Source organism: Dromiciops gliroides, chromosome 2 (genome assembly GCF_019393635.1).
Source record: "Dromiciops gliroides isolate mDroGli1 chromosome 2, mDroGli1.pri, whole genome shotgun sequence".
Taxonomy (NCBI): domain Eukaryota; kingdom Metazoa; phylum Chordata; class Mammalia; order Microbiotheria; family Microbiotheriidae; genus Dromiciops; species Dromiciops gliroides.
In genome coordinates this window covers 302,551,968-302,571,321 of record NC_057862.1, presented here as the reverse complement: position 1 = coordinate 302,571,321, position 19,354 = coordinate 302,551,968, and the positions used below count along the sequence as shown (strand labels likewise).

General features: G+C 38.3%; 1 protein-coding gene across 5 annotated transcripts in view; it reads left to right on the top strand.

The window, feature by feature from the left end:
- The window catches only part of VRK1 (VRK serine/threonine kinase 1), a 367,797-nt gene that overhangs the window by 217,104 nt on the left and 131,339 nt on the right, over window positions 1-19,354 (top strand). Inside the window, exon 1 of one of the 5 annotated variants that reach the window (XM_043989850.1) lies at window positions 12,131-12,240. The exons of 1 other annotated variant lie outside the window; for it this stretch is intronic. The gene's annotated coding sequence lies outside the window, so the exon portion shown is untranslated. Of the gene's footprint in view, window positions 1-12,130; window positions 12,241-12,379; window positions 12,604-19,354 lie in introns of those variants that run through there. 3 more of the 5 variants (XM_043989849.1, XM_043989851.1, XM_043989852.1) reach the window with 3 other exon arrangements.

Sequence of the window (19,354 nt, the reverse complement as noted above, 5' to 3'; positions counted from 1 at the left end):
TGAAGAACTCGAAAGGACAAAGAAAACAAGACCCAAACTCCAAATCAATTTCTCAGGACCACAGGGCCTAAGGAGAGGAAAAAGGTGTCTTTTGGATCCTGAGCAATAGGATTGGGGTTTGGATTTTGTTTCATTTGTCTTTTCCAATCCTAAGTTTAGGTTGCTTTATGGTGCCCCTGCTATTATTGGGTGAATACTTTAGCCCTGTATGCCTTAGAAATAGATATATTTAAAGATATAGAAAGTTCCAGCTATTCATCCAATGGAAAGAAGGTGCTCCCAGCCATGTGGTAGGCCAGGATAGTATGTCTTCTCCTTAGAAGTATGTCCTTGGCATCTCCCAGATGGGTACCTCCATCTTTGGTGTTCTGGGAATGCACCAAACCTCTGTCAGAAACAAAATAACTAGTTCAACATCAATCAAAAACCCTACTACAGAAGACTGAGATGTAAAGAACTCAGAGGAGAGAGAGAGGGGGAGAGAGAGAGAGAGAGAGAGAGAGAGAGAGAGAGAGAGAGAGAGCCTATACAGAAGGAGGATATGGAAAAGTTCTGGTTATCTATATGATTATTAGAAGCCCAACAAAATGAAAATGAAAGTTGGATCAAATGAGAAACATTACTTGTACACTATTAATATAACAAACAACAAAACAGTTATATCAAGGGAGGAGACTAAAACTCTAGCTTCTCTGTCTGATAGGAGAGTTGCAGGCCTGGACACTATTCATAACTGGTGGCTCAAAGTGTCTCATCCCCGAGTACTTTACTAACTTCTGCTCAGATACAAATACAATCTCATCTTTCTTATAGGCCAATTACATGTTTATGTACTTATATAAAAGACTATTGATAACAAAAATAATTACTATTATTTACATAGCATTTGGAGGTTTGCAAAGTGCTTATGTTATCTCATTTGTCTTCACAACAATCCTGTGAGGTAAAAATCTATCCTTATTCCCATTTTACACATAAGGAAACTGAGGCTGAGAAAAGTTAAGTGACTTGTCCAGGGTCATATAACTAGAGAGTATTTAAAGTTGGATTTAAACTCAGGTTTTCCTGACTCCAAGTTCAGCACTCTATCTACCGTGCCACCTAGTTGCCTGATCACAGTTTGCATTATACATACACAAAAAAATCTGTAAATCCTTATAAAAAAACTATCTCTTGGTTAAAGTGCAAAAATAGTGTACTGCAAAGTCCCAAGTATGTAAAAGACAACTTATTGCTTTTTTTGTAATTATAGAACAAGCTGCCCCAAAGTATCATAACATTTATACTGCTTTTATTGACTATCACAAAGCCTTCAATTCAGTTTTGCACTGATTCATTCATTTACTGTAAATATAAAATAAATATCATGAAATCACTAATGTATTTTGCATATACTGTTCTTTATTTGAAACACATCATCAGCTGAATAATATAAAGAATGAGTGATTTAAAATGTATCATTTTTCAGGAGATAATTTAAACCTATTATCATTCTGCTTATTTTTAAATCCATTCTTGTCTCTCCTAAATAGAACTAAGTATGCCTTCCAAATAAAAGAGGAAGTAGGACCTAAGCACCTTATTACTCATTTAATGCTTATGGATTATATCAAAGTACATGACTCCACTGAAAAATATATTAAATATTTCTTTAATCTTGGGAAATCTTTCTCTAATGTTATCATAATGCAGTTTGGACATTTTTTTTAACAAGATAGAGAGGAAAATTAGAGATTAAAAGTTTGAAGTTTGAATTTGAATCCAAAGGCTATATTGAACCAATGGATGAAGACATAGCCAAGACACAATGAGTGTAAAAATGAGAAGACTTACTGCAATTATGAAATTGCAGATGAATAGGCATAACATAGCAATTCATATCTGTGGAATAATTGCTTTTTTTTTTTGTGGGGCAATGTGGGTTAAGTGACTTTCCCAGGGTCACACAGCTAGTAAGTGTTAAGTGTCTGAGGCCGGATTTGAACTCAGGTACTCCTGAATCCAGGGCTGGTGCTTTATCCACTGCACCACTTAGCTGCCCCCACAATAATTACTTTTTGCTTTTTTTTTTTTTTAGTGAGGCAATTGGGGTTAAGTGACTTGCCCAGGGTCACACAGCTAGTAAGTGTTAAGTGTCTGAGGCTGGATTTGAACTCAGGTCCTCCTGACTCCAGGGCCAGTTCTCTATCCACAATAATTGCTTTTTAAAAATTGTATGAAGAATAGGCTAGTTGGATGTAGTTTAGATGTTTCCAATTTTATTCATTAATATCTAAAACATCATAGTGTGGGACAAATCAGACATATGCCTTCTTCTCTTCGCAGGCTGGTGTTGACTGGCCATATGGACACCATATAGCCTTTTAATAGTCTGCTTGATCTGATATTTTGTTGGCTTTCACATCCAAGATGAATACCATAGTGTTGTTGCCTTCAGTCCTCTTCATAGAAGACTAAATGGTCAAGGGAAACTTGAAGATGATGTAGTTATTAAGCTTGTTTCTCTTAGGGGTACTTTTTGGAGGGGATTTGGGCTATCTTTGAAGCCTAACTATGTTGGATCACTGGAGGGTTGGAGATGTTTATATCATCTCTTTTTTGTGACTATGTACACCCTTCAACACTGTCTTCTTGGCTTTCAAAGTCTTTGACTTGGCTTCTGTCTTGAATGGGACAACCACTTTCTTTTTTGCCTTTGGTGACATCTTGAGGCAGAGTCAATACCAATACTTTTAAAATTGTAAAGTGATCTGTAACAGACTTGGACAGTAGCCTAAAAAGAACCCATACAATATTAGTGAAACACAAGATCAATAGCCCTAAGGCAACTATGGAAAGAATAACACTTTATTGCCAAAAAAGGAGGAAAATAATTGCTAGATATTCTTAGAACTCATGATAAGCATGTAAACAAAGGACAAACCCACAGTTTATATATATATATATATTTTTTTTTTTGGTGAGGCAATTGGGGTTAAGTGACACAGCTAGTAAGTGTTAAGTGTCTGAGGCCAGATCCGAACTCAGGTCCTCCTGACTCCAGGGCCAGTGCTCTATCCACTGCGCCATCCAGCTACCCCCACAGTTATATTTTTAGAACAAACATATATTGCTTCATTGAGTAAAAGATGCTAATACACAGACACCATTGAATTTGCCAAATGTAACCAAAAGTGATTTACTTCTAAATGGAGCGTGTAAAATGGTTAAGATCCAAGAATGGAATCAAAAGGCCCTCTATAACAGACATTCACATAAATTTAGGCAATAACATATTGACAAAGAAAACTTGAACAAATCGTTGAGTTATTCAAATTCGTTTGTAGAATTTGAGGGATTTATGACTGTAAGACAGGACAAGATCATTGCCATCAGAAATTACAGAAGGGTTATCCTTAAGGAACCTGGACTTGGTGATCAATTTAGAATACACAAGGAAATGGTAGAAGATGTACAGATTTTAAAATTTTATTCCCAAAGTAGTACCTAGCAAAATAGGATCTCATGGCTAGAATCATATGTCAGAAAGTACTTTCATGGACTAACAGATAACAAATCCCTGTATTACAAACGCAGATCTCAACCAATAAACTGTACTGAAGTCATATCATTATGACAGACTGAATTGTTTCCTCCAGCCTTTCAGACATAAAACTGGTCCATAAAAATTTAAGAATAACTTCAAAATAGCTATTTCCAGTACAAAATACTCATCATCTACAAGCTAAATGGAATGACAACAACAACAAAAAACCCTTTCAAAATATAGGCACCCAACATAGGAGATCAAAATCATGAAGGAACAGGATATATCACCCTTCTTGTTTTGTCTGGGCCTATAGTTGTATAGAGAATGCTTTAAGTGAGCCATGGATGATGAGTTCACAGCATAATGCTTTCATTCCACTACAAAAAGCTGTTATTTTACACATCCATGCAATAGTTTGTAAAATGTTACATATGGAAGAATAATAGGATAGTGCTCAGTCCTAGAACAATTTCTATCTGAACCTTGTTGAAACAGATCAGAACAAGATGATGGTAATAATAATAGTTGACATTTCTATAGGCTTGGTGCTTGCAAAATGCTTTACACACATTCATAGAATCATAGATATAGAATGAGAAGAGACCTCACAGGTCATCTTTCCCAACCCTCTAATTTTGCCGATGAGGAAACTGATACCCAGAAAGCTTGAGAGACCTGCCCACAGTCACATAGATGTCAGAGGCAGGATGCTTGTTAAATTGTTTTTCCTTTTTAGCATCATAATGCTTCAATGCAGCAAGGCAGCTTCCAAAGGAAAAGGTTGCAATTACTCTCACAGCACAGAGTAATGACATCTTACAGCTTTTAATTCCTGGGAAATCAAAATACTTCATAGTCATTAACTCATTGATCTTCTCAGCATCCTCTTTGAGGCCCTGAGGTCAGTAGGAAGGGATTATTATTCTCATCCTACAGATCACAAGACTGAGGCCAGGAGATGACAGTGAGTCATGAGCAGAACCCGTGCTGCTTTTTACAAACCTGTGTACTTATTGTCCTAGATGATGTTGCTTTCCTACCTAATTGATATGTTTAATAATGTACTCCTCCAGTACTATCCTTCGCCTTAGTTCAAGGACACTATACCTGTGGAGTACAAGTTCTAGCATGTCCTACCCAGCTATAAAGACTTCATTATGAGAGCTACATAATCCAGCTGTATCAGATAGGCTCATCACCAGAATCTTGGCCATCAGGGGATCAATATTTTCCACTCAACAAGACATACCTATTCAGTCATAAAAGGGTTGCGATCTACATTTTCAGAGAAAAAACACTGATGACTGAAACAATGAAATTGTGGTACAGTGAAGACTTCTGGATTTCAAATCAGAGAACCAGAGTTCAGATTTTATCTCAGCCACTTGCTATTTGTGTGACCTTGGATAAGTCCTTAATCTCTGTGTGTCTCAGTGTTCTCACTGATAGATTGGGTGATTGGATGAGATGATCTCTAAACCCTTGTGCTATTCTAAAGATATAACCTTATAAAATGTGATATATCATCAGTTCATTTTCATTTTGATAACATTCTGAAGTTCTACCAACTTAATGGCTACCTGGCTCATGCATTGAAGTCTTTTCCCCCCAATAATTTTATTGGTGTCTTTCCCCCACCCTACCTTCATTTCTAAGCATTTGATCCTGTCTGTGGCAGGATTAAAAACAGCAACTTTGTTCTACCAAGATACTACTGAAGCCAGTTATCCTTCTCACTGGGCCTCACCAATGGTAAATCCACCCTCGCCACACCTTTGCACAGCTCTAGTAAATTAAGGACAGTCACTTTAGCACCTGGAAGAGAGGAATCCTTTAGTCAGAGTAGTTTAAACATTGACATGGATACGTGATCATTTTCTCCTGCCTATTTCAATTCCTTTATTTGCCCCCTCCCCCACAATGAGTGAATATGGATGTTTTCCAGGGATGTACACATAGATGATGAGGTTGTCACACACATTGCCAGAGCTAGCTCAGTGCTTGGGAGGCTCTGAAGGAAAGTGTGGGAAATAAGAGGTATTAAACTGTTTACCAAACTGAATATCTAGAAAGTCATTATGGTGACCTCATTGTTTTTTTTTTGTTTTGTTTTTTTGTTTGTTTTTGTTTTTGCAGGGCAATGGGGGTTAAGTGACTTGCCCAGGGTCACACAGCTAGTAAGTGTCAAGTGTCTGAGGCCAGATTTGAACTCAAGAATTCCTGAATCCAGGGCCGGTGCTTTATCCACTGCGCCACCTAGCTGCCCCGTGACCTCATTGTTAATGCTTGTGAAATCTTCATGGTCTACCAGCACTGTGCTAGGAAACTGAATCACTTCCATTTCAATTGTCTTAGGTAGATTCTGAAGATTACCTAGCAAGATAAGGTACCAGACACGGAGGTCCTTTCTTGAGCTGAACTGCCAAGTATTCAAAACCTTTAGTGTAAAGAGTACAGCTCTGATGGGCTGGTCACATTGTTTGAATGCCAAAAGTACATTTGTCTAAAAAGACTATTTTTTTGGAGAACTCACACAAGACAAGGGCTCACACAGAAATCTGAAGGAACAATATAAGAACACTTTCAAGATATCTCTGAAGAACTTTGAATCAATTGTGAAACATGGAAGACACTGGCATACAGTCCTGCCCAGCATGCCATGCCTGTATCAAAGCAAGTGTTATATTCTATGAGCAAATCAGAATTGTAGTCACTCAAAAGCAATGTGAGATGAGCAGATTTAGAGATATCTCTACCCCAAATGTTCATATGGACTATTTGTGCCTGACCTGTGGTAGAACTTTCTGAGGTCATATTGGTCTGATCACCTACAGTCAAGCACACTGTATGTTGATCATAAGATAGTGATGTAGTTTTGGTCCTCTTCAAGCACAAAGGACAACAACCAATGTAGTCATTCAAGTGTAGCAATGTTCTGTGGAACATCCAAATTTTAATGGTCCTTGACGAATCATATCCCTAGTGCTTAGCTATTAGGTCCCCTCATGGAACTAGGGGTACTCATAAGGGGTTAGAATTATCTTACCTGGTGCTATATAACTCAAGTCTTCACTAGTATGCTTCTTGTAGCAGCTGAGAAATATTTAGTCAGACAGACTTAAGTATCCTTAAGAAAGGGTTACAAAAGGAAAATTTGGTAAAAAAAAAACAAAAAAAATTCCCAATACAGACACATGGATCTATAAGCATATGTGTTTGTGATCAGGGGACTCATTTGAGTCCAGGGGGAAGTGGGGTCCAAACTTCAAGATCACATGTGGCAAAAGGATGACTCATAACTTCTTATTGCTGCTAGCCCTTTTATCCCCTTTGTGGGGTTTTCAAGAAGTTTCCCCTAAACATGACACAGTTTCTTTGTTGGATCTTAGTAGAACTGTGAATTTGCATCCAGTCTGTTCTTGCCTCCTCATTCAGACACTATTGTCCAAAAGATGACACTAGGATTCTGGGTTACCTGTGGGGAGGCCTATTGGACCCTTGGATTTAGAAAGGTCCTCATGTGACCAAGATGGGGAGGGGGAAGGGACAGGAGATGAGGGTCAAAGTTAAAGTTCTCTCTTTGCCCCAAACTCCTCAGGAAATTTAGCTGGTATACTCTTCCTTCTCCATGGAATTCAAATCCCTTTAATCCACTTGGTTATCAACTAACTTGACACTTGATTCCTCAGGCTATCTAAGTACTACTCTTCCTTGTAATATCACTCCACTACATCTATGGTTCCATGGAGGCATTTTCACACTTAATTAGAATGCTTTTGATTGATTTGATTAAATTGAAATGCAAGTACCAGAGTGTAGCATTTCATCACATATTTTAGATGGGAAAGTATCAATTGGTTGTTTTTGCTCAGTCAACAGCCCACTCTTACACAAGCACCTATAATTCAAGGGAGGGAAAAGGAAACCCATTCACACTTCCAGAGAATTTATAAAAGCTTATTCTTTAGAGTTGGCTGGAGACAGGACTGGGATACTTTGAATCTTCCAATTATGCCAATTATCTGGAAAGTGTCAGGAGAAGGGCTTTGGGTTGCTCTTTCTAGCAGTGACTCAAAGCTTTCATAAAGAAGCTTATGGCTCCCCCCCACCCCCAGGATTTTATATATGGAATGCTAATTTAAATTCTATAGGGTAGGAGGCAGCTAGGTGGCGCAGTGGATAAAGCACTAGCCCTGGATTCAGGAGGACCTGAGTTCAAATCCGGCCTCAGACACTTAACACTTACTGGCTGTGTGACCCTGGGCAAGTCACTTAACCCCAATTGCCCTGCAAAAAAAAAAATTCTATAGGGTAGGAGGAATCAACTTCAAATATAATAAGACCTTAATGAGAGGGATGAAGATCTTACTTATTAATATATATATAATATATATAATGCACACATACACATTGTTGAGGGGCTCCCAGACCTTGCCTTCTTGAGTTGCCATATTTTCCAGACACACTGGACCCAGAGTACACAGGAGGCCCTGAACATCTCAAGGATGAATCTTCCCTCCCTCAGTCCTCCTGCCCTGAAACTGACATCATTTGTTGTTTGCACCCCAAGCTGTACTTCCTGTGTGTCCTTTGGAATCAAGACAGGTGCCAGTTAGGCTGCACCAGAGTGAGAAACTGTGCAGATAACCCTTATAAATAAGTAGACTATCCTATCTTCATGGTTTAGCAGTTTGCAAAGGAAAAGAATGCTGCTTTTGTCATTGCCTTTCTCCTCTCCTTGGGTGGGTGGGGGTGAGAAATTAATCCTTTTACTCTCCCCTATGACTTTTCCTTTTCCCTATAACTTAAATACCAAGGCTTTCCTTTCACCACTGGGCTTCTTGGTATAGGGAGTTCCCACAAGCATGTGCCTTTCTCTTGTAATAAATCCAGTTGAAATAAATGTCTCAAGGACTTTGATATATATTTTTGGTTAACATTATATATACATATTTATGTAATATTGATTCATTTACATTACTTATAATGAGGAATGCATAATTTAAAAATTCCTAGAAAAAAACCATAATGAAGAATGTACACTTAAAAATTATTAGAAGTAAACTGGGGCAGCTAGGAGGTGCAGTGGATAGAGCACCGGCCCTGGAGTTAGGAGTACCTGAGTTCAAATCTGGCCTCAGACACTTAACACTTACTAGCTGTGTGACCCTAGGCAAGTCACTTAACCCCAATTGCCTCACTAAAAAAAAAAAAAAGTAAACCAACTTTGTAGATCTAATAAAAAAAAAAGAAACCCTAGAGACCAAGTATTATGGAAAGCAATCAATCAATAAACGTTCATTAATCACCTACTATATGCCCACTACCTTGCTAAGCATTGGGTATACAAATACAAAAAAGACAGTTCTTTACCAGTTATTTCTCATAAATCTGCTTTTAGATTGTAAACTCCTTGGGGACAGGGACTATTTTATTTAAATGAGCCTGATGCCAGGTCTTAGCTCTCAGTACTAGCCAGTTCTCCTTTGTGTGTGTATTTCTAGCACCTATAAAAGGGCACATAAGTTCATGATGAACTGAATTGATCCTTTTGGCTCTAAGCTCTTTGTCTCAGTACCGCTGTGTTCATAGCACTCAACCCAATTGTGGACAAGGAAATGACTCACTCTAGGCAATCAATTAATTAGTTATTGAAGGGCTAGGAGGGGTGTGTATGTAGAATGAGAAGATTATGCATATAAGGCACTTTGCAATTGTCATTCAGTCAGTCAATAAACATTTATTTTTTTAATAAACATTTTTATTTAGAATTTTGAATTCCAAATTCTATCCCTCCTTCCCTCCCTTTCCTCTTTTACTTCCCTGAGGTGGTAAGCAATCAGATGTAGGTTATACATGTGCAATTATGTAAAACATTTCCATATTAGTCATTTTGTATAAGAAGACTTGAATAAAAGAAAAAAAATGAAAGAAAGTGAAAAATAGCATGTTTTTGTCAGTGTTCAATCAATATAAATTCTTTTTTTTGGTGGGACAATAAGAGTTAAGTGACTTGCCCCAGGTCACACAGCTAGCAAGTATCAAGTATCTGAGTCTGGATTTGAACTCAGGTCCTCCTGAATCCAGGGCCTGTGCTTTATCTACTGCACCACCTAGCTGCCCCCATCAGTTCTTTCTTTGGAGGTGGATGGTAGGCTTCATCATTAGTTCTTTGGAATTGGCTTGAATCATTGTATTGCTGAGAATAGTTGTCATTAACAGTTTTTCATCAAACAATGTCGCTGACACTGTACAATGTTCTCCTGGTTCTGCTCACTTCACTATACATCAGTTCATATAAGTCTCTTCAGGTCTTCCTGAAATCATCTTGCCTGTCATTTAGTATAGTACAATAATATTCCACTACAATCATGTGGCACATCTTGTTTAGCAATTTCCCAATTGATAAGCATCCCTTTGAATTCCAATTCTTAGTCATAACAAAAAGAACTGCTATAAACAGTTTTGTACAAATATATCTTTTTCTCCTTTTTGAATGTCTTTGGGTCAATAAACATTTATTAGGCACTTACTATCTGCCAGGCACTGTGCTAAGAGCTAAGGATACAAAGAAAGACAGAAAAAGAGAAACAAAACCCAGCAGATCTTGCTTTCAAGGGGATCATCAACTAATGGCAGAGACAGCTTGCAAACATGTATGGATAGGATATTTACGACATAAATTTTAGATAATCTCAGAAGGGAGGCACCCAGATTAAAGAGGTTTAGAAAAGACTCCTTGTAGAAGGTGGGACTTGAAGGAAGCCAGGGAAAATCTGAGGCAGAGATGAAGACACGTTTTAAGTATGAAGTGTTTTATTAATGTGGATTGTAATCATTATTATTCTTTAAGTAAAATATGCACATTCCTCAAGGTTATTCCACTTATTCGTTCAACAAAAATTTATTAATCACCTATTATGTACAAAACACTAAGTTAGGTACTGGAAATAGAAAAACAGGACAGACTTTGTTCTTAAGTAGCTTATAGTATATAATACTAAAATTTCCAGTAGTAATGTATGGTTGTGAGAGTTGGACTATTAGGAAAGCTGAGTGAGCAGAACCTACACTTTCAAATTATGGAGTTGGAGAAGACTTTTGAGAGCCCCTTGGACAGCAGGGAGGTCAAATCAGTCAATACTAGAAATCAATTCAGTCTATTTGCTGGAAGGTCAAATACTGAAGCTGAAGTTTAAATACTTTGGCTACATAATGAGAAGACAGGACTTATTAGAAAAGACCCTGATGGTGGGAAAGAGTGAAGGCAAAAGGAAAAGGGCAGGGGATGAGATGGATAGATAGTAACATGGAAACAATGAACATGAACTTAGACAGACTTTGAGAGAGAATGAAGGATGGAAGGGCCTGGTGTGCTATGGTTTGTGGGATCATGAAGAGTCAGACTGGATGACAACAACAATATAATAAGAGAGAAAACAGAATAGATTACAAATAGCTGATACAAGGGAGAGTGAGCTAGAACAAGTATACAAGTATACAAGTGGTTAGAACCTGAACCTAGGTCCTCTCACTCCAAGGAAAAGAGGTATGTGAAATATGAGGATGGATAGATTACTTTCATATGGGTGTGTTGGGGAGTGGAGCAGGGAAGATTTCATAGAGGAGGTGGTATTTGAATTGACAAGTAGGAAATTCCTTGAAAGCAAGAAGGAACTTCAAGAGATGAAGAAGGGGAGGAGGAGAGGGGAAGAGGAAGGGGGACCAATGGGAACTCATTGCTGTAACTTCCAATGCCATAGAGGCAAAGGCATCAAGATGGGTGGAGACAGGAAGAAAATAGGACAGAAAGTAGTCCAGTTTGGCTGGAACATAGGTGACAGATAAGTGCTCCATTACATGTATATCTCTAACACCTGGCACAAGGCAGACAGCAGGCACTTAATAAGTATATGATGAATTGAATTGAACTGAATATGTTGAACTAAGATCTTCCAGATCCAAGCAAATCATTAGGACCTAGAGCTGGAAGGACCCTTAGCAATTACCTAGCCTAACCTCTTCATTGTACGGGAGAAAAAATTGAGGCCCCGGGGAAGTGAAATCGTTTGCCCAAGAGCACTTCAACAAATAAGTAGGGCAGTCAAAATTCGAACCCAAGTCCTCAGACTCCAAGTCCTGAAATCCTCGAATCTCAGAAGGACTTCATTGTTTGAACAAAAAAATCCCTGTATTTTGGGTTTTGGGGCCCAAATTTTGCTTCATGTATGTTGTTGCTTGAAGAACAATGAAAAAAAGGAACTACAATTTAATATCTGTATCCTACAGATTTACATTCAACTTTTCAGGAAAACGTTTGTTGCATAAAATGGGGGATACCCGCATAGGGTAGCTAAACAGTTAAGAACTAGCGACAGCAATCCAATCAGGTCACCGCCAGATTAGGTTAAAAAACTACATTTCCCAGGAGGCTAAGTCCCAGCATGCCGCTGCCGGCGGAGCTGGGAAAGCTGGTTATGGAAGCTTTAGAACTACAGTTCCCAGAATACCCAGAAGGGGTGGTGGTGGGGGAAGCAACGGAGAGGGGTGGGAATAAGGGCCGATTCTGTCAAATCCGCCCTCTCAGTAGCCAATGGCAGACGAGGATACTGCGTAGTGAGGCTGAGGCGGGAGATGCTCTGGGAATCCGGAGTCAGCTAAAGCGGCGGGAAGTTCGGTCTGCGAAGGAGCCTCCCGCGTTGCGGTTTCAGGTGGGAGAAGCTGCCGGGCCCTGGGGTCGGAGGGAGCCAAAGGACTAGGAGTGGGGTACCTCGACCGGCTTCGAGAGTCCAGGCCCCGCCGAGAAGCGAGCTGGGGAGAGAGTTTTTCGCTGCGTTAGCCCTAGGCCGGCTGGAGCTTCCTGTGCCTTGGTTTATTGGCGTCTTTTTCTGGTGCCCGTTGAGGGTCTGGACGTGACGCGAAGCGAAGCCTTTCTTCCTAACTCCCAGACGTAGCCAAAGGCGCTGAGGGTGGCGGCTATATTCCCGTGTCTCCCGGCCTTACTCGGGTCCTGGTCTCGTCGGCTCCTGGGCTTTAGGACGTTAGAGACTCATTTCGTCCCCTGCTGAGGCAAGGTGATCTAGTGCAGAGAGACAGGGTGGGGTTGGGGTTGGAGGAGGGAAGAGAAGGAGAAGAAGGGAGGAAGAGAGACAGATGGGTTTGGCATCCGGAAGAGCTGGCTTCCAGTCCGTCCTATGACACTTACTAGCTGTGTGACTCTGGTTCTGCCACTTAACCTCTCTGAGCTTCTGGCATCTTCCTCGGATTTAGCTACTTAGGACTTCAGAGATGCTTACCCCATTTGCACAAAATGGGACTCTGATATTTTCATACCTACCTCACAAAGGTGGGTTGGGAAGAAAACACTCTACCCGTTAAAACGTCCTAGAAACGCAAGTTATTGTTGTTATTGTAGGTAGTAATATTACTTAGTAATGCTATTATTACTACTTTTAGGCAGCTAGGTGGCGAAGTGAATAGAATACTAGTCCTGAAATCAGGTAGACTCATCTTCCTGAGTTCAAATCCATCCTTAGACACTAGTTGTGGCCCTGGTTAAGTCATTTAACCCTGTTTGAATCAGTTCCTCATCTGTAAAATGAGCTGGAGAAGGAAATGGCAAACCACTCTAGTATCTTTGCCAAGAAAACCCCAAAGGTAGTGACAAAGAGTCTGACAGTACAGAATAGCAATACTGTTTAGTAGTAAATATTGCTTAGTAGTAATACAGGACAAGTTTGTAGAGTGGTTATGAAAGAGTGAATGGAAAGTCCTTAAGATATTAAGTCATTCACTTTTTTTTTTGGTGAGGCAATTGGGGTTAAGTGACTTGCCCAGGGTCACACAGCAAGTAAGTGTTAAGTGTCTGAATCCGGATTTGAACTCAGGTCCTCCTGAATCCAAGGCAGGTGCCCTATCCACTGCCACCTAGCTGCCCCAAGTCATTCACTTTTAATCAGATCTAACAAGCATTTATTAAGCACCTATTCTGTGTTCTAGAAGCTGCAGATATAAAGAAAATGAACAGTAGTTCTTGCCCTCAAGAACCTAAGGTTCAAATGGGAGGACAAAACATAAACGGATAAGTACATGCACGATAATTTGAGGAGAAGGGAGGGAGCATTACTGACCAGAAAATGAATAATCAGCAAGCATTTTATGGGGTGCCTGTATTCTTCCTGGCATTGTACTAGGCCCTAGAGATACAGATGATAATAATACAAATATAAAATGAAAGAAACTTCCTCTAGGAGGTGGTACATTAACTGTGCCCTGAAGAAAGGTAATGATTCCAAGTAGAGATACATTTTACAGGTATGGGAAAAACAGCCTGTGAAAAGGCACAGAGGTGGGAGATGGAGAACTAAATTCTGAGAATAGCAAGTAGGCCACTATGACTAGAAAGCAGAGTCTACAAAGGGGACTATGTAATGTGAAATAATCTTGGAAACATAGGCCAGATTGTGAAGGAATTTAAATGATAAATTTAGGATTTGGCATTTTATCCTAGAGGCGATAGGTTTGTAAGCAGGAGCTAGTCTGGCATAATTGCAATTGTTTCTGAGAGTGGAAATATTTAGAATGACCTAGATTTTGGCATTCATTTTCAAGATACAGTATATTACCTTGTATTATATTGCATTTTAGTCTTGTTACTTTGGAAGGGAATTAAGGGGAAATTAATGCATTTAGCATTTTGAAAAACATTTTTACTGTTATTTTTACTAAATATGGAATTTAGTAAAACAATTAGTTCCTGGGTAGACAAGATAGCATCTATTAGCCAAAGAGTTTTTAGATAGTAACAGTAGTCACTGAATAATGACTTTAGTGGATAAAGTGCTAGGCCTGGAGTCAGGAATACTCATCTTCATGAGTTCAAATGTGGCCTTGGACACTTAACATCTAGTGTGACCTTGGGTAAGTCACTTAACTTTTTTTGCCTTTGTTCTTCATCTGTAAAATTAGCTGGAGAAGAAAATGGCAAACCACTCCTGTATCTTTGCCAAGAAAACCCCACATGGAGTCATGAAGAGTCAGACACAGCTGAAATTACTGAACAACAGCAAGCACATTCTTATTACAGGCAGCATGTTGTCTGTCCTTAAAAGGAATTTTGACTGGATTCTGTAAATTGGTGTAACACATAACTAGTGTAGTTTATCAGTACACAAGTTTGTACTGATATAGGTTTGCAGAATAATGACTTCCTGTTATGCAGAATGTTGCAAAGATGCTAGATGGTAAAGACCTCTGTTAAGTTCTATTTGATGTAGGTTCATGCTTTAAAAACAATAAAAAATTCTTGTTATACTGTATTTACATGGTTAGGTGGCACAGTAGATAGAGTGCTGGGCCTGGAGTCAGGAAGACTTGAGTTCAGATTCGCCCTTAAACACTAATTTTGTGACCCTGGGCAAGTCACTTAATCCTGTTTGACTCAGTTTGAGCTGCAGAAGGAAATGGCAAACCACTCTAGTATCTTTGCCAAGAAAACCCAAATGGGGTCATGAAGAGTTGGACATGATGACAACAGTATTTAGAGTACTTAACAAACCAAAAATTAAATTTAAGCTAAATACAAAGCTAGTATTTTTTTCACTTGGAGAATGATTTTTCAGAAATTGATTTAAAATTATCAAAATGACTGACTTTTCTTACCCTACACCAAAAATGATGATTTCATACTAATATTTTTATTTTAATTTTGTTATTCTGAATGTGACAGTCATCAACAAATGATTTTCATATAGAAAGAATAGGAAGAAAATTGTATAAGAAACTGCAAATTTTTATTATTTATTGTTTATTTTTAAAAATGCATTTAATCTAACACTTGTCTTCCTCTAAATTTTCTTCTCTTCTACTTATTAGCTGTTGCTTAGCTGTTTTTTGTTCTGTTTGACTCTATGTGATTCCTTTTTGGGTCTTCTTGGCAAAGATAATGGAATGGTTTGCCATCTGCTTCTCTAGCTCATTTTATATATGAAGAAACTGAGGCAAACTGTGTTAAGTGACTTGTCCAGGCTCACACAGCCAGTAAGTGTATGAGGCCAGATTTGAAATCAGGTCTTTTGATTGCAAGCCTGGTGCTTTCTCCACTGAGCCATATAACTGCCCCTTCTATTATTAATAATGATACTATTAGGGTTAGGATTAAAACAAGTTTTTATTGATGACTTAAAAAAAATTTTAAACATAACCATAGTTTGTCATAGTATGTTCCCTCCTCACCTCTCAGAGATGTCTCATATAACAAATAGTATTTTTAAGAAAAAAAAAACCAAAAGAAAAGGGAAAAAATAGTGTAAGTGAGCAGTACATTGAAAATGTCTGAAACCTATTTGTACAAAAATATTTATAGCAGCTCTTTTTGTGGTGGCTAAGAATTGGAAATCAAAGGAATGCACTTTAATTGGGGGAATGGATGAAGAAGCTGTGGTATATGATGGTGATGGAATATTATTGTGCTCTAAGAAATGACAAGCAGGATGATTTTGGAAGAGCCTGGAAAGACATGTATGAACTGACGCATAGTGAGGTGAGCAGAACCAAGAGAAAATTGTGCACAGAGATAGTAATATTGTTTGATGAAGAATTGTGAATGGCTTAACTATTCTTAGCAATATAATGATCCAAGACAATCCCAAACATACTATCCACCTCCAAAGAAAGAACTGATATTGAAGGAACACAGACTGAAGCATGCTATTTTTCACTTTAATTTTTTAATTTAAGTTTTCTTATACAAAACGACTAATATGGTAATGTTTTACATAATCATACATGCATTACCTATATCTGATTGCTTATGGCCTCAGGGAGGGAAGGAAGGATACAAATTGGAACCCCAATCTATAAATAAAAATGTTTATTACTGTAGGGGCTGAAATTTAATATATGGAGTGTTTGTTAATTGGGTGACTTGCTGAAATATTGGGGTCCTGGAAATAATGAGGGACCTCTAGGTTAAAAGCTCCCTCCCCTCCAAACTGCCCTTTTAGATATTTCTCCCAGGCCAATAAGAAAGGAGCCTTACAGCTTCTTTTCCATAAAAGGATCAGATTTTATTACTTGGGAATTAATTAAACAACAAAGGTGAAATTAACAGAAAATCAAAGATAAGGAAATAGGGAAAAAGAAATAGATAAATCCTCTTAACTCTAACCTAAGTCTGTACAATCCCCAGATCATTTCCAATTAAGCTATTTAAAAAGAATGCAGAGTTTATTGTGTTCACTCACCACTCCTGGAAAAGTCAGCTAGCTTTCTTGCATCACCAGGAAACCAAGCAGAGGGAAAGCAGCCAAGGGTGAGAGTGTTCTCCAAGTGACTCCTCCCCTCCCCTCAATGAGTGTTCAATCTCCCTTCCCCAAAAGGGGAAGTCCTTCAAAAACTGCCTATGGAGAATTCTCCTTCTGACCTCAGTAGCATATGTAACTTAAGGGTGGGCCAAGTGTGGCCCCTCCCAAATGAGTCAGCTAAATTCCAAGAATTTTTACCACATTACTTAAAAAAATTAACAAAGAAAAAGTCTGAAAGTATGTGCACTGTGCATTTATGGACCCTCCACCTCATCAAGGAGATGGAGTGGAAATGTCTTCTCATTTCTTCTTTTGAGCTATGCTTGTTCTTTATAATTTTATATTATTCACTTTTGATTTTGTATGTGGTTGTTTTTTCTTTCTTTTACATTGTTTCGCTCTCTGTCAGTTCATGTAGATATTTCCATGCTTCTTTGTATTCATCATATTCATCATTTCTTACAGCACAATTGTATTCCAGTTATTGTTTTCCATTTCCTTCTCCAGCTCACTTTACAGATTAAGGAAACCGAGGCAAACTGGATTAAGTGACTTGCCCAGGGTCACACAGCTTACTAACTGAGGCCAAATTTGAACTTGTGGAGATGAGTCTTCCTGACTCCCAGGCCTAGTACTTTATCCACTCTACTACCTAAAGAACATATGAGTGTTATTTAATTTTAAGGTATTGTATCCATTTAGGATGTATTGAGGAATATGGTATAAAGTGTTACTCCAAGTATAATTTGTGCCATATTGGTTTCCAGTTTTCCTAATAGTTTACTTTTTAATCAAATAGGGAGTTCTTTCCTAAATATTTCATGTTTTCTGGTTTATTGAACACAATTACTGAGCTTCTTTGTATCTGATTTATCCTTGTCTAGGCTTTTCCATTGGTCTACCTCTGTTTTTTAAACAATACCAGAGGGTCTTGATGACTACTGCTTTGTAATGTAGTTGGAGGTTTGAAAGTGCTATTCTACCTTTGGCCTAATGTCTTTTCATAATTTTCTTTGATATTCTAGTTCATGCTTTTCCAAATGAATTTTGTTAGGCTTCCAAATGAATTTTGTATAGATCTGTTATTGAATCTCTACTAGACTTTTGTGTGCTTTGGTAGATTGATCCCCAGATAATTTATACCTTTTATAGTTACTTTGAATGGGTTTTCTCTTTCTAGCATAGGTTCTTGAATTTTTTCATTATATAGAAGTGTAGTTGATTTTTGAGTATTTTGTAGCCTGCAACTTTGCTGAAGCTATCAATTATCTCAGTAACTTTGATGATTCCTTTAGGATTTTCCAATTAAACTACCATATCAACAACAAATAGGGATAACTTTTTTCTTCCTTACTTTATGCCTTTAATTTTTTTCTCTTGTCTTGTGGCTATTGCCAGCATTTTCAGAACTATATCAAATAATGGTTTGGAGTGTGGGCATATCCTTATTTTACTACTATAATTATTGGAAAGGGTTCTAGTGTATCCCCATTGCTTTTAGTTTTAGACAGATATTGTTAATGATATTCAAAGAAAAGGTCCCTCCATGCCTATATAGTTTTTTTTAATGAATTATTATTTTTTTTTTTGGTGGGGCAATGAGGCTTAAGTGACTTAACCAGGGTCACACAGCTATTAAGTGTCAAGTGTCTGAGGTCAGATTTGAACTCAGGTCCTTCTGAATCCAGGGCTGGTGCTTTATCCACTGTGCCACCTAGCTGCCCCCCCCATATAATTTTTTTAAGCATAAAAATAAGTGTTGTATTTTTGTCAAAGGTTTTCTGCATATACTGAAATAATCATATAATTTTGGATATTTTAATTTTAATCTGATTTTGTTGATTGTTTTCCTAATATTGAACCAAGTATCATGATAAATCCCATTTGGTCATAATGAATATGTGAGAATCAGGGTGCCACCCCCGTGTTGAGAAAGACATTGTGAGAACCAGGGCAGCTCTGAGGAGAAAGCATGTGATCAGCCTCCGGAAACTGCCTGGCTTCAGGAAGTTAAATCTGTTCATAGACCGCCTGTAAGACATGTCAATCAATGAATCAACCAATTAGCTTGGAGCTGTGTGTGGGAACCACCCTCTTCCAGTCCCACAGAGAGCTTCCGCTCTAGGAGACTGAGGATTCTCCTTTTCCTTCTAGAACTGGCTGTTGGTGGCAGTGGTAGGCAGAGTAGACAGATTTTTTTTCTCCACGTGTTCTCTTTACTAACCCCTAATATACTTTTAATAAATACTTTATGCCCATAGACTGGTGCTATGAGTTTCTAATTTAAGGTGATCACACATTAGATTTCAGACATAGCAATTAGATTTTTTAAGCTTCACAAATGATTTCTTGAATAAATCATGGTAGTCTAGTTAACTGAGTTTTATTTAAAAGTTGTAAATTGATATTCATTGCCTCTTCTTTTGTGCTTTGGTTTAGGTATTAGAACTTTATTTGTCTCACGTAATGAGTCTGGAAAGGTGATTCCCCCCCCCCCCATTATTAGAGAATAATTGTGTAG